The 15,445-nt window shown below is 45.9% G+C and overlaps 1 long non-coding RNA gene across 1 annotated transcript in view; it reads right to left on the bottom strand.

The window, feature by feature from the left end:
- Positions 1 to 12,787: 12,787 nt before the first annotated feature.
- Positions 12,788 to 15,445, bottom strand: part of LOC135830141 (uncharacterized) — a 22,578-nt gene continuing 19,920 nt past the window's right edge. The window contains exon 3 of the long non-coding RNA XR_010556000.1: positions 12,788 to 13,578. This is a non-coding gene — a long non-coding RNA (uncharacterized LOC135830141). The remainder of the gene's footprint in view (positions 13,579 to 15,445) is intronic.

Raw genomic sequence — 15,445 nt, 5'->3', positions numbered from 1 at the left:
CTGCTGTCGAGAATTGCAAACGAAACATTCATCTGTGTATAGGCGCATTCAGATATGAGCTACATTGCCAGCACTAATTTACTTGTGAATCTATCTCCCCAGCTACGTTTTATTACTGGGAAGCAGAAATATAACTGCAGCAACAAAGGCAGAAGGAACACACAAGGAGTGGAGGCCAAGAAAATATGAACCGACCCAGACTGTTTGTAGCTTGGACAACCTGGTTTCATGGCACTAATCACAGAAAATTCGGAGCGCAATTAATAATTTCGAGCATTTCAACATACTGCACATGAGTCTTATTAGTGGTGTTGCAGCAGTTAACTTTGCGTTAGGTCATCACTCCTGTACATCCATGCACTAGCTCGCCGCCAGCCCATATGACACATTTTGTCCTTTGGCCTGGATAGCTACGTGCGTTTCCATATGTTCCATAGCTACCTAGGCTCATTATCTAGCACTCTTTTTCTCTCCCAATTACTTTCATTTTCTTTCTTTCCCTTTCTCTCTCTCTCTCTCTCTCTCTCTCTCTCTCTCTCTCTCTCTCTCTCTCTCTCTCTCTCTCTCTCTCTCTCTCTCTCTCTCTCTCTCTCTCTCCCTCTCTCTCTGTCTGTCGGTATCTCTCTCACTCTCTCTCTCTCTCTCTCTCTCTCGCGCGCGCGCGCGCGTGCGCATGCGTCCTAGTCGCGTGGTACTGGACCAGGAAGGTTATACACGGAGGCACGACAACGTCCTCGGTGGTAATCGTCAGGAACAACCGAAAATTCAAATTAGCTTGATTTAAGGTGGCTGGGGCGGTACAACTTTTTTGGGAAATTTTTGACTGCATCTTTGCGTTTATCGGCAAGGCAGAGATGTAATTTGAAACTGTTTTCTGGTGAATCTCTGGAGAATAGACTTCTCTAGCTTCCTATAGTTTTATTTTTACTTCTGGACAAAATTTGAAAACGTTTTATGAGAGGTTCGTGTTATTTTTTCACGGACTTTTCATACAACGTTTTCAAATTTTGTCCAAAAGTAGAAATACAGTCAGGAGTTTACTATTTTTTTGCCAACAATGATCATGACATGTGCACTCACCCCAATTAGAAACGTTTGCGCACTGCCTCCGCGACACTAGCACTCCGTATCCGGCATCCGCTTTCAGAGATACGTCCATTGCTTTCAGAGATACGTCCATTGCTTTCAGAGAAACGTCCATTGCTTTGTCGACAAGACTAACCATCGCTAGGTCAAACCTTTCATGATACCTTGGTACTTGGGTGCACAAAATCAGCAAGTGTAACGACGTTATGGTTGGCTTCGAGCGCTGCTCTCCCTGGCAAGTCTAGGCAGACGTCCGCGGGAGGCCGCTTCAAAGAAGTACGATTTCTTTCAAGAAACATAACCGGAACACATTCCCACTGTCCGCGAGCGACGAGAAGTCGTTGCATTTTGAGATGTAGGCGAATCCTCTTCGAGTTCGCCAGCCTGATGGATCTAGAAGTTTCGTCATCCTGCTACCAAATTTCCAGCAACTGCATGCTGAAGTATGTCGGAGCAATAGGCCTAACTTAGCCTAAGTGTAACGGAGCACAGTTCAGCACGACAAGGCTCTACAGGTCTAAAATAATTATTCGACTCTATGGACTTTGCTTTTCCGCACATTCCACCTTTGCCGAACAACAAATTATTTGTTCAGAGTTCGGCTGTGACCCTGCGACTCGTCCTTGGAACCGACAAGCTCACAACAGTCTCTACGTGTGACTGAGGTACGTCAACTGGCAAATAGGTAAAACATACCGTGTAAATTTCCTCACGATGAGGAACAGTTGATCCGACACACTACACAGAGTTGGCACTCGTGAGAATCGGACAGCCAGCTCAGCCCTGAGTCACAGCAACTCGCACGCACACTATCTTCCCGAGCAAAGCATAATGGCAGAAAGATCGATGATGTGAGGACCTCATTCCATACTGTGGGAAATATTCGAAGCAGCATAGCACCATAAAAAAACGAAGATTTTATCGAAGAAAGCTCACGAATATCCCTAAACCGTTAATTAAGTTGCGCACAACGTGTGAACTTTTTCGTACTTGGTCGACGTACGTGGCCGCCGCCCAGGTGCGAAGAATCAAGACAGGGAGTTGTAAAAAATATCAGTATTTTGGTAGTCAAAACGGGTTTATGTATGATTTTACAGCCCGAGTACAAGCGAGTACAAGGGCAATACCGGCTGATACATGACCGAACGGCGTCAGCCGTGAGGTCATGTATCAGCCGGTATTGCCCGTATACGCGCGCGTAGGTCTACGAGGTGCTGTGTTATAATGTTGCATGCTTGCCCCCGCGTGTTAGTCTACAGTACAGACTAGACGTCAACGTATGCAAGCAGACCAAATCATTTCCAAATGCAGGCTACACTGAACACTACTATTACTGAGTACTATTACTAGGCCACACTGAAGAAGGTCTGTGGTTCGACTCACCCGACCGACCGTACATTTTTCAGCCCGACCGTAACTTTTTTCGGCGGGCTGTCGTGTGACTGACGTACGTGGACTGAACACGTCCACGTCTACGTGCTGTGCAGCGTGAGTCTGCGGACGCAGGCCACGGGTACTAGGCGGCTCCTTTTGGACTTGACTTGTAGTTGTACTGCAGTGCAGTGCAGTAAGTGGTACGACTGCTGCCTTGTGCTGGTAGTAGAGTCTACTCGATACGACCACCGGCAGACTTATTTTGAAGTGACCGTCCGGTTGAGGGTGATTGCCTCGTTCCAGATTAAGGACGGCCTTCTGTTTTGGGATGAAGGACAGACGAGATTGCACTTTCCTCGTGTATTGGGAACGATATTTCACCTGTACCGGTAAGTTTCTGCTCCATGTGTGCAAGCACAGGAAGCGTCGATGGAAAAAGCCCATGTATTCGTGCACGCCAACACCAAACTAGCAATACATGTACCGGTACATTGTACAATTTGTACTTCGAAGTAGTTCCGGAACTTACTTTCAACTCGCATCGTTCTTCATTTGCTTGATGATTTGGACAGTCAGAGTCACCGCTTGAAGTTATTCTCTTCTCGTTCCAGAGCTACACAATGTTTCAAAGTATTAGCCAGTGATCCCTTTATACAACATGTATGGCATAACACTGCGTAATAATAGGGAGGTTCTGCTCTACGTTTTGGGAACGCGACGCAAAGAATCACGCGAACTTTCTTCGCGTTCCCGTAACGTAAAGAAATCCTGTTCTGCTCTACGTTTCACCTAGAGAAGTCACGTGGAATGTGTACTGGGAATTTCCCCTTCCATATTTGACAGTTTTCTGCCTGCATTTGATAAATACAGTACCCAGCAAATTCGTACGCATTTTCTCTGCGTGTGCCACAACGTAGAGAACCCCATCTCCGCGTAGAAATCTGGAGCCAAAACACGCGAAGCCGCAGACTCTAACCCAGACACCTGCTCTCTTCGTGATTTCTCTACGTTTCACGTATAGCAGAACCTCCCTAATGCCGATGTACTGGTGACTAAAGGCAGTACAGTGTATTTACATGTACTAAAAAATAAATTTAAAAAAAAATCCGCCCGCCCGCCCCTAAAAAAATGTCCATGTTAGTCGAACCACACACCTTCTTTAGTTTGGCCTTACTTGAATTTTTTATTTCTTCACAATATACCAATCCCGAAAAGATTGTCTGGGTTCGTGAAAGGGGGCACGCGTGCAAGCCAGCACGTGTGAAGTGCATCGTTTTGTATTCAGTTTGTGTGTGTCAGCTCATGGCGGAGGAGAGAGATAGAGAGACTTTTGCTCGCCGAGCTGAAGCTAAAAGATTTGATGGAGTCCTGCCAGCAGCTAGTCAAAGGTCCTTCGGTACCTCAGGCAGACCCTGACGGAGTTTGGAGGCCAGATAGCTCTCGGTGAGGAGAGAAACATTCGCGTGGCGATCGACTCTCCGTAAAAAATGCAAGCTTCATAGCGCCGCCATACTGAAACAGCTACGATTTCAGCTAACTTCTCGATCTGCTGCTTCACAAAGTTCAACTATTTAAAAGTCCTGACTGTTGTAGTCTGAAGCTGGAGTCTCATCGCCCACCTACTGGTAGCTTTTGGAGCTGATGGATTTCCCGACTTGGACTCCTTCCGCAAACTCTCGCAACATTACTAGTAATACTACAGTGTATGCTGTGTTTCCGCACGCTCGATCGTGTCGACATGTCACCTATACCATTGTATACTGTGCATGTACCGGGTCGCGGAGGAGCTTGACGACCTCCGCTGACTCCAGGTTTCCGAAATACTGCCGTCGTCTTCGTTGATGTCGCTGGTGACATTCTCCCCTTGCAGGACGTGCACATAGTTGTCGTCCCGGGGGTAAAGACTATGATTGTTGTCTTTCGAAATAGTTCTTCATCACGCTCGCGCGAATGATGTTTCTCATCATGAACTCGTTCCGACGGTGTGACACGGCGATGGTCTTTGGCGGGGCACTGGCTTGGCGAAAACGATATCTTCTTGTGCAATAATTATAACATTGATCGGCTGCAGATGAGTACAGTCACTTCGTGGTTGATCCGATAGGAGGGCAGCTGCCAGGAAAGAGGCAGGACTCATCGAAGACGAAGCGCTCGCAACAAACAATAGCACTCGAAATATCTCGTAAGATTTAGAGCCTATCGCTTTGAGCCACAGCGCTCACAGCCTTGCCTACTTCATCAAAGTGAGCTCTACATGTTCGTTGACCTATTCACACTACACAGAAGAGCGAAACAAGGATTATGTCTTAGCATTTCCACTCCAACAGCAGACCATTACCAGTGCGAGAGAGAAAACTACAAAGGGCTTTGCTTTCTGTCGCATCGTCCCTCTTGCATGCAACTAACGAGAAAACCGTGTACTTACCATCGCATTCACACGTGAACTATCAAACACGTCCTGTGCCGCATGTTGATCAGGTAGTGCCATGTATGTGTTGTACAGTGTACTCTCAGTTGACATGCCCCCTTTCGAACCCAGACAATCTTTTCGGGATTGGTCGAACAGTGATTGTTGTTGGTGATCGAGCAGTGAGAGTAAGTAGTTGCAGGACTGAAATCGTGACGCTTGTCTCCTGCTGCTGCGTCTCCAACGTGTGCAGCTCGCGATCAGGCCATCGATGTCTACGTGGACGATGCCGGAACAAGAGAATCAGACGCTGCCGGGACCAGAGAGCTATATTGTAGATGATTACTGTGGCCGGAGAAGTACATGTAGGTCTGGAAACAACTGAAGCTCAGCGCGGTGCTGCTGGCTGAATCCAGATCTATGCCTGCCAGTTCCGGATGAAGCGGCTCGGCAGGTGTAGTATCGGGGACATGTAGATGCCGTCTTGAGCTTGTCTGCTTCTGTTGCAGTGTTGGTCGATTGTAGTGCATAAGGCTCTGTTGGTACTTGTGCCCTGACACTGCCATGATTGTCGAAGCTGGTAAGTAATAGTTGTGTATTGCCGGCTGAATCTGCTCCAAGTACGCATGCGTTCTGTCAGTTGCATGCAGTTCACCTTGCGAGAGAATGTGTTCCTTTCAAAGTTTTGTTTGCTTGTCCACTATACAAAACTTTGAAAGGAACTCTTCCTCTCGCAAAGTGAACTGCATGCAACTGACAGTACGCATGCGTACTGGGAGCAGATTCTGCAGGCAATATATGAAAATTCCTGCCCGCTAGCAAGAGCGGTGATTGGCTGCAGTACAGGCAACCCTCACGTGACATGCAATAATCAAACAATACGACATGGAAAGAAGGAAGAAAGCCAAAGTCCAAAGATACAAGGGATCGGTATTCATGTTAATACTCTAGTGATGAAAAATATTTTTGTAGATCTGCTCTGTTTCGGTCGCGTTGGGGCTCATATATCCTCCTAGTGGATTTCCGCTTTTTTCTGAAAAATAATGCCTTTCGGAGTGGAAAAATGGGACGCGATCTAGGGGTGCGCGGATTATTCCCGGAATAATTTGGGAATACTATCGTTGAGAAAGTTTTGGGAATTTTAGGGGAATTCTATCAATCTTTTGCCAGATCCATTGACCTTCAGAAGAGTTTTCGGGGAATTCTGTCGATTTTGACCTGCCAGAGGCCCAGAGAACAGGGAACAAGCGCGCATCCATGGTCGCAGCCTGAGTACATAGTACTTAGTAGCTGTGTACAGTCATGTACATGTAGATCTAGTACATGTAGTGTGTAGATCCTGCTGACCTGCATGCAGTGATCACGTGCCTGACCGTCCATTTTGCATACTAAAGAGCATGCGCAAGGCACGGTTCGTGCTGGGGTTCTTTTTTTGGGGGGAATTCTGGAGAATTTTTTCGATGTTTTGGGAGAATACTTTCGAAGTACGGCGGGAAATGCCCGAAAGCATAATATCGGGCGCGCGCGAGCATAATCCGCGCACCCCTAACGCGATCACGCGCAATCGAGTATAGTTTATATTTTATGACTTGGGGCTCCCCGCGTACTAGAGTGTACGTGAAGTGTGTGGATACAGTGAGGGCTGCGTCCCACCCGCCTGTGTGGATTCACAGGAAGTGTGAGTTACGAAGTCTGAAGAAAAATTAAAGGGGAAATATACCCTAAAATCAAATTTTTCACCAGTTGTAGTCTTCGGGGTGCTGAGTCGAATGGTCTTGGTCCGAGGAAGCTGCGACGCTCCCTTCCTACTTGAATCCCAATCGAACTCGCGCACTTCCACCGAAACTGGGTGACTGCGCCCTACGAGATGGGGATTTGTATGCAAAATGTCACTAAAAGCGCCATTTCGTTCTTATACAAGCACGGATGACCGCGATTGGCCCATATGTGGTACTCTTTTGGACGCTGAGTCGACTGGTTTTGGTCCGAAAAGGCTGCGATGCAGCGTTCCTCCTTCATTCCCAATCGAACATGGTTGAACAAGCGGTCACGTGCTCCTGGGTGCCCAAATCACCTGGTCACAGCGCCAGCAGGCGACAACTTTCACACCAAGGTTCAACTCGAGTTCAACTCGAGTGACAGGACTGCACCCAAAAAAGGTCAAACAGGCTAGTAAGTTGTACCCTGCAGGCACGGTGACCAGGTGACTGGTGTACGCAGGAGCACGTGACCGCTTGTTCAATCATGTTCGATTGGGAATAAAGGAGGAACGCTGCATCGCAGCCTTTTTGGACCAAAACCAGTCGACTCAGCGTCCAAAAGACTACAACATATGGGCCAATGGCGGTCATCCGTGCTTTTATAAGAACGAAATGGCGCTTTTAGTGACATCTTGCATACAAATCCCCATCTAGTAGGGCGCAGTCACCCAGTTTCGGTGGAAGTGCGCGAGTTCGATTGGGAATAAAGGAGGAAGGGAGCGTCTCAGCTTCCTCGGACCAAGGCCATTCGACTCAGCACCCCGAAGACTACAACTGGTGAAAATTTGATTTTAGGGTACACTTCCCCTTTAATGTTCAACGGCCTCTGCTGGGATGACTACACCATAGCTCAGTGGTTAGAGCATCGCTGGCTACAAGCGAAGGTCCCTGGTTCGAGTCCTGGTGGTGACAGTCAATTTTTTCTTCAGACTTTTCCCGTTTGTCTCTTTCCCTCAAACCAGTTAATATTATTATTATTTTTTTTTTATTCACCACTTCCGCTGCATAGCTCGCTGAGCATCCCATTAATGAATAATAAATATTAGACTTTTCCCGTTTGTGTCTTTCCCTCAAACTAGTCAAAAATAAATAAATAAATAAATAATATAATATAATAGAAACTTGAGAACACCGCCATTCCGGCAACAGGCTCTCAGCTGCACCAAATAAATAACTTTGCCAATATTTCGCCCATTGGGCATCATCAACGCAGCCCGACGAGCAGCCAAGGGGAAGAGACAAGATACACACCCGTCTCAACAACAGCAGCGTGACAGCAAGCGCAGACACAACCAATTCAAGTCAGTCATCAAACTGCCCTTCATCAACGACTCCCTTGCCGCTCGTGTCTCACGACGTGTTCGAAAGTTCAGTCCGCATGTTCGTGTTGTCTTTGTGTCTGGTCCTTCTTTGAAGGATATGTTGGTCCGATCGTCGAGTGCTGTACGTGTGTGTCCCCGTGAGAAGCAGCGATCGGAGGTGAAGAGAGGGAGAGGTCGACCAATGGAGTTTCGTGCATGTAATGCGAGTATGGTGGATAGTCAGTGTTTAGTCAAAGGTGTTGTCTATTGTATGTCTTGCACGTTGTGTGTGGAATTGTACGTTGGTGAGACCGAGCGGCCGGTGAGGGACCGATTCGCTGAGCACTACCGAGAGGCAAGGGCGATGGTGGCGAAGGCTACCTGGGGCTTCCACTATCGTACCCAGCATCGAGAATCTTTAAAGTCTTCCAACTTTCTGTCCTTCCACCAGGCAAAGATTCTCGGCAGGGAGGCTTCGCTACCATCAAGGAAACTGCTTGAAGCTATCGAGATAAGGAAGCGCAAACCAGCAGTCAATTGCGATGACGGCTGGCGCCTAATTGACTGATTGGATGTCACCAGATCGTCACTGGAATCGACACCCATCTCCTCGAACTACCACTTTACCACCTGACACAGCACATACACATACTTTGCACATACACCGCTGTCATATACATAGATCGCCTTTAGCATTCCCACACTTGAAAGTGTCCTTGTACGTGCTGTGATAGTCTTACTAGTCTTCTTTCTTCTGTTTAGGTCACCTTACAGGTGATGATTGTAAACGGTAGTGTTAGTGTTTGTGTTAGTTTTCTTGCCAAATTGTGTCTGTGTGTATGTGTGAGTTTTCTCATCTTTCGTTTTGTTTAGGTCACCTTACAAGTGATGATTGTTTAGTTTGCTGGCCTTGCCAATTGTGTCACCACGATGTGTTAGTTCTAGAACATTCATCTGCCTGCATTATTCGTCTTTATATTTCGTAATTTGGCCTCCCCTTCCTCAATGCCCTGATGATGCCCAATGGGCGAAATATTGGCAAAGTTATTTATTTGGTGCAGCTGAGAGCCTGTTGCCAGAATGGCAGTGTTTTGAAGTGCAAGGAATACGCTGCAATGGAGTTTGGGAATTCTGAAGAAATATATAGAAAAGTCAGTAAAAGTCTGAATACTAAAAGGATTACTACCACCACGCCACCACCAGGACGCAAATGTATAATGTTGGCCTATTTAATATTTGCATGCTCTGCGGATTTGTAGGCATGCTGGGCAATTTAAATATTATCCTGTATTTTGTAGGTGCGTGACTACTACATCATGTACCACAATTGGTACATGACTTAATTAATAATAGCCGTCTGGCATGGTACAATAACCTTTTTTCTTTCCTTTTTAATGGCTTTCTCTTCTACCTCGAATGGTTTACAATCTGTATCACAATTATTTGCGGGTTCAGCAATAAAGGAGGTTAGGAACCCTCGCTTGTAGCCAGCGATGCTCTGACCATTGAGCTATGGTGTAGTCGTCATCCCAGCAGAGACTGTTCAACATTTTTCTTCAGACTTCGTACCTCACACTTCCTTTGAATCCACACAGCTGGCGGGTGGGAAGCAGCCCCCGCTGGAACCCATCCACTTGACTTACAAGCTAGTAGGCGGGGAGCACCAAGTCATAAAATATTCACTGATTTGAGGAAAAGACGCAAACGGAAAAAGTCTGAAGGAAAAATTGACGGTCACGGCCAGGGCATTATTCTCCGGCATTCTGAGCAATACGATCATTGCCCATCTCGAGGCGTCATCTCTGCTGCCAGATGAGCAGATAGGTTGAAAGCACGGAACTTTCGGCACTGAAGATCAACTCGCCATTGATCTGGCCGCTATGGCGGACAGTAAGTGTCGCAGATCCAATTAAGCAATGGCGCGGGTCGAGTAGAACAAAGGCTTATGATGTTCCTCAAAATTGGATTGGACGCTGTTTGGAGCTGCTTGACATACACGAATCCGTACGCAGACTTATGACTGTTAGCATGGCTCAGTGGAAGGTTGACCTTTGGAACGGCACGAACAACTTGGGATCAGCTAGTCAGTGTGGGAATTTGTAGCTGCGATGTAAGTCCTAGCAAGAGTCCATAACCGAGAGTGTGCAACGCCACATACAATAATGTCTGTCACGACTCGTTTTCAACATTACGTCATTTTCAGGTAGCGAATGTCGCGGCCTGCATGCACGCGCAACTGCATGAAAATGACGTAATGTTGAAAACGAGTCGTGACAGACATTAATTTTATGTGGCGTATCGCGCGTTGCACACTCAGGGGTAGGGGTGCGCGGATTATGCTCGCACGCAACCGATATTATGCTTTCGGGCATTTCCCCCGGAACTTCGAAAGTATTCTCCCAAAACGTCGAAAAAATTCTCCAGAATTCCCCCCAAAAAAAGAACCCCAGCACGAACCGTGCCTTGCGCATGCTCTTTAGTATGCAAAATGGACGGTCAGGCACGTGATCACTGCATGCAGGATCTACACTACATGTACTACAGTCCGTTTCAAAAAGATTTACAATCCTGGCGATCGCCCGCAGAGTTTGGCGTCTTACCGTATGAGCACTCGAGCGCTGCCTGGAAAAACTCACCGTGAACTCGAAGAAATATTCCGCGCGAAAGCAGGAAAAATGACAACTCACTCACGTTGATACTGTCATGTACGTCTGGTTTACAACAAACGAGTTCTTCCTCGTATCGATAATGTAGTCGGAGGACATGTCGAAACGAAAGTGTTGTAAATGTTGACGAGCTGCATGGGTCCCAATTCGTTTTGTGACCAAAATAGTTTCTTTGAGCTGCGATGCAATTTACTCACCGTGTGACGACATCGACACGGACATATTCCCACTGACCATGACTTGGCAAAGCTATCCGTGTGACTTCGACGACATTTTGAGAAAAGCAGACGCTTGTGAACGCTGATAGAAGACGGCGTTGACTGCTAAATTCAAATAAATTGGCGATCTTGAAATACTAAAATAAATCTCAAAAAGCTACAGCGCGATGACTTCCATTATAATTCACTCACACCATTGCAGTGTTGTGGGTGTGTTCACATGGCGTGAGCCAGTCAAGTGTCAGTCAGTTCGGCAGGAAGCGCGAGCTCCAACAACAAGTCGTTTGGTGCAGCCATCTTCTTTGTCTTGTACCAGCTTGATCACCAAAACAATGAAAAAAAAGTTTGACTTGAGGATAGGTTGGGATTTGAACTCACAACTTCATGGTCAGCAGACAGCATTCATAACCACAAGGCCAAAAAGGAAGGGATAAATCGTGGGTTTTGATAAAAAATCGATACTGGCTTCCTGGGCAAATTGTAAACCATGGGAAAAGGCCGGAAACCTGGCCGAAATTCTAACTCCTTAACGGTTGGTCCAATTGTTCCGAAACCTTCACAGAACAATTTGCCGTGTCCTAACAAGCCATTCTATGTACTTTGTTGTCCAAATTTCCCTTATCTTCATACTTTTTAAGACCCAAACCTGATTGTAAATCTTTTTGAAACAGACTATAGATCTACATCTGACTGTACACAGCTACTTTGTCGTGTCCGGGTATTGCTGCATGTACATGTACGTGCGTCCATGGATGCGTGCTTGTTCTCTGGCAGGTCAAAATTGACAGAATTCCCCCAAAACTCTTCTGAAGGTCAATGGATCTGGCAAAAGATCGATAGAATTCCCCTAAAATTCCCAAAATTTTCTCGACGATAGTGTTCCCAAATTGTTCCGGGAATAATCCGCGCACCCCTACTCAGGGGGTTATAGGCTCTTGGTCTTAGCTATTATTCGATCGAAGTCAAGTATACTGTGAAAACGCAAGAGCTGTGTTTGTGCCGTGTGGTCGATCGTTCCGGACACTTCAAGAGAGTCAAAAGGTTCCCAATAGTAGACCTCCTTCTCAGTCATTACTGATCAGGGAGGTTTTGCACTGTGTCATTACGTATGAAAATCCGTAAGTTGTGCGTGCCGGGGAGCGAGGGCAACTTTCATACGTAAATCTCTCTCCGGATTTCCGTAGTAAGGCTCTTTCCTTATGTCCTCCGCCGGACCTTTTGAAATATTTTTTCTCCTTTTCAGGATTTATCCATGGTAACGTTCAAGCCGCGTGAAACACAAGGTACAAGCATCGTACACCACGTACGAAATAAAATGGAAACGCGGTTTCGGTTCGTGGTGCATGCGGTGGGCGCATGCAGCCAACGTGTCTCCAAAGCAACAAGGCATGTTAAGCAGTCGTGGAGAAATCACGTAGAGCGAACCCAACAGCGCTGATGTTTACGTATGAAAATTACTTGCAGTTCCTACGCTATTTTCATACGTAATACCGTAGAGCGAAACCTCCCTAATATTCCTTTTATTTCTAGAAATGAACTCCTTGAGCCTCTTGCACGGGCAAACTAACACATTTATGAAGCATGAACACAACTACAATTACAATTACCTCCCTTATAATAGATGCGTATGCTTCAAAAATACTCAATCCGCAGGTTGAGTATTTCGCTCCTGCTCTAGTAGTAATTGAGCACTCTCATGTGGGTAGTGCCTTTGCTGTTTGAGTTATGCAGAGCTCGCAGACTCTTCAGTTTGAACACTCTGACAAGGTACCTTCGGGCGTGATTTAAATCTTGCGCTGGGAAATATACTTTTCATCGCTATCAGCTTCAGCTTCATTTTCTCTGTGCTGCACCGATGAGCCCACAAAGGAAGAAAGGGTTCTGTGCGCAGATTGTGTCTGCCTCATAAATATTTATTGATATTGCATGCTCCTCAATGTGCTCTTGGTACACATAGACCAAAATTCTGTAGTCAATATGAAGTGGAGGTACAAAGAGAAGGGTGACATCAACTCATCAACTCAAGGAATGTGGAAAAGAAAATTATCAGGATACGCATGTGCCTTGTGCAGCGTGGGAAAGTGGAATGCATGATACTGGAAAGCAAAGGAATGAAATAGTAAGAATGGTTGATTGGGGGGGGGGGGGAAGCAAAGATATGTGATACTATTCATAAAATGCGCTTGTGAAGGCAAAGCTTAACACCGCCGCCTATCCTGAATGTTCTGCAGATCGGTTTTCAGAAATATCCATCACCTTACTCAGGGCATGCTCGAGTACAGGGCAGATGCACCGCAGCACTAAACTGTTTGCTTGTCCGTAGTCGAGGTAGAGTTATGCGCCATTGGTATATTGGTGATGGGACCAGGTGGCCTCGCGACTTATACCTCTTGCATGCGGCACACCTGAGAAGATGTACTAACAATATTGCCAGCGTTCACACAGCACAAGTACAACACACTTCTATAAATATGTACATTCATCTTCACTGTCCCAATTTGGTGTACACAGATTGTGGACGAAAAGGAAAGGAGAATGGTGTATGACCCATTACCGTGTCCAACCGTTCTCCATGACATGCATAGACATGTACTAGCTGTTGGGATCAGTAGATTACGAGTAAAATGCGACGTGTGACATGGATTCGTTAATGTATTCAATTTTGTCTGATTCGGAGCGATAGTCTGTCCTGTGTGTCATTTTGCTATTGACGAAACCTATCAACTTATCAGCGAACTTGACGGTGGCCGGGATGGCCACAGGGTGCTGCAGGTAACAGAACAAAACACGTGAAACTTAGCCATGGACTTCACTCAGTATCATCATTAAGGAAAAGTAAGGTGTTTCAACTGACTCACTCTATTCAGCATTGAAATACTCGAAACATTAGTTCTGCTTATATATCGTGCCCTTGAGGACCAGTCACCCACCCCCACAAAGATTTACAGGAAACAATGACACAAATTTAAGACTGCCAACCCCACCAGCACTCGAACCTGGAACCTTGCTAGTCATGACCAATGAACCTGGAACCTTGCTAGTCATGACCAATGAACCTGGAACCTTGCTAGTCATGACCAATGAACCTGGAACCTTGCTAGTCATGACCAATGAACCTGGAACCTTGCTAGTTATGACCAATGAACCTGGAATTTTGCTAGTCATGACCAATGCTCTGTCTGAGCTATGGAACCATTCTGAACCTAGAAAAACCAAGTTTTTCACTCCAAGGGTATCGCACAACACGTGCCTGCATTCTTATGGCACTTTTGTCTTTTTCTCTAATCCAGCCCCGTCCCATGAGATCAATATGGACAGTTTATGGAACGTATTGTAGCGGGCCCCAGTCTCTCGGAGGCAACAATACAAGGGTCCCAGTGAACACACTGTTGTGTATTAAAACTGAACTGAAATAAAGGTAACTCTAACTCTAATTGAAATGTAACTAATAATAAAAATACTAACTATAACTGGCATCAAAAGAATCGTGAGCAGCAGCTTTTATACACAGGCAGACTCCGTACGCTATGGAAGGGGATATGCTAACGGATGGGGACACACTAACGTACGGGGATACGTTATATGCTAGAGTATCATTAGAGTTGAAAGAAAGTAATTGACTCTTAAAGTTTTAGGAGAACTTCAAATTCTGATCGTTACGCCAACATGGCTTTTTTGATGTTCGAGTGATCCACCCAAGGCCATATTTGCTGTCGCGATCACAAGTAATATTAAAGCTGATCACGTGTGGCAGAAGAAACGTCAATATGCCAAACGTATCAATCGTGTTGATCGCGAATTGTTAAAGCCCTTAGTATTCACTATTCGCCACGAACAGCATGTGCAGCACGAAAGCCACCATTTTCCTGTGCACTTTGGCTGCAAGAATTTACCACTGTAACAGTGAGCTGCCATACTCCCTCAGGCCTGGGCGCGTCGCAATTATGCTCCAGGATCAGCTTGTGCCTTGTGCCGTGGCGAATTACCTGCGTTCTAAGTGCCCCGTAACCAGAACGCATGATGCTGGCCACATCCCTACAATGCAGTTTCATCATTGAGTGCGGGGCCCGTGCCCATCTCTTGACTTGACTGTGACCATCTTCTGTTATTTTCACATGGACTGACTTTATTCATAACTGCACTACACTATTCAACACATAATCCAAACTTGTTGTTGTTCTTGTTTTGTTGTTTGTTGAATGGTTTGCTCGGATCTGCTGTGGAAACAAGCGCACCTTGCTTTTTCCATGTCTCAGTGGCGTTGATTTCATCGTTTTCTTTATCATTTTTTAGCCGTTTCTATTTTACGCTTTTCAGTGTGTGAGACTTCATTCACTCTTTTTTTTCTTTTTCGTCTTCTTGAAAGGATATCGGGTGTTTCTTGCATATTTGCCTTCCTTTTTTTTTGCTGTTGCTTTATCCTTTCTTTTTGTTGGTTGCTGTTGCTGATTTGGATTGGAATAATAACGATTCGCCTTCAAGTCTTTTCTTCTTTTACTTTCTGTTTTTGTAGTTGAATTTCGTCACGAATGTCCCCTCTTCTGCACAATACTTATTGTGAGGTCTCATGTTCGAAAATACACTTATCATTGTCTCGATTATTGCTTGTGATTTTTTTTACATCGTTTCTTCG

Source organism: Sycon ciliatum, chromosome 13, assembly GCF_964019385.1.
Source record: "Sycon ciliatum chromosome 13, ocSycCili1.1, whole genome shotgun sequence".
Classification (NCBI taxonomy): Eukaryota; Metazoa; Porifera; class Calcarea; order Leucosolenida; family Sycettidae; genus Sycon; species Sycon ciliatum.
Note: the sequence above shows the minus strand (reverse complement) of the source record. Positions and strands in the feature narration are given on the sequence as shown.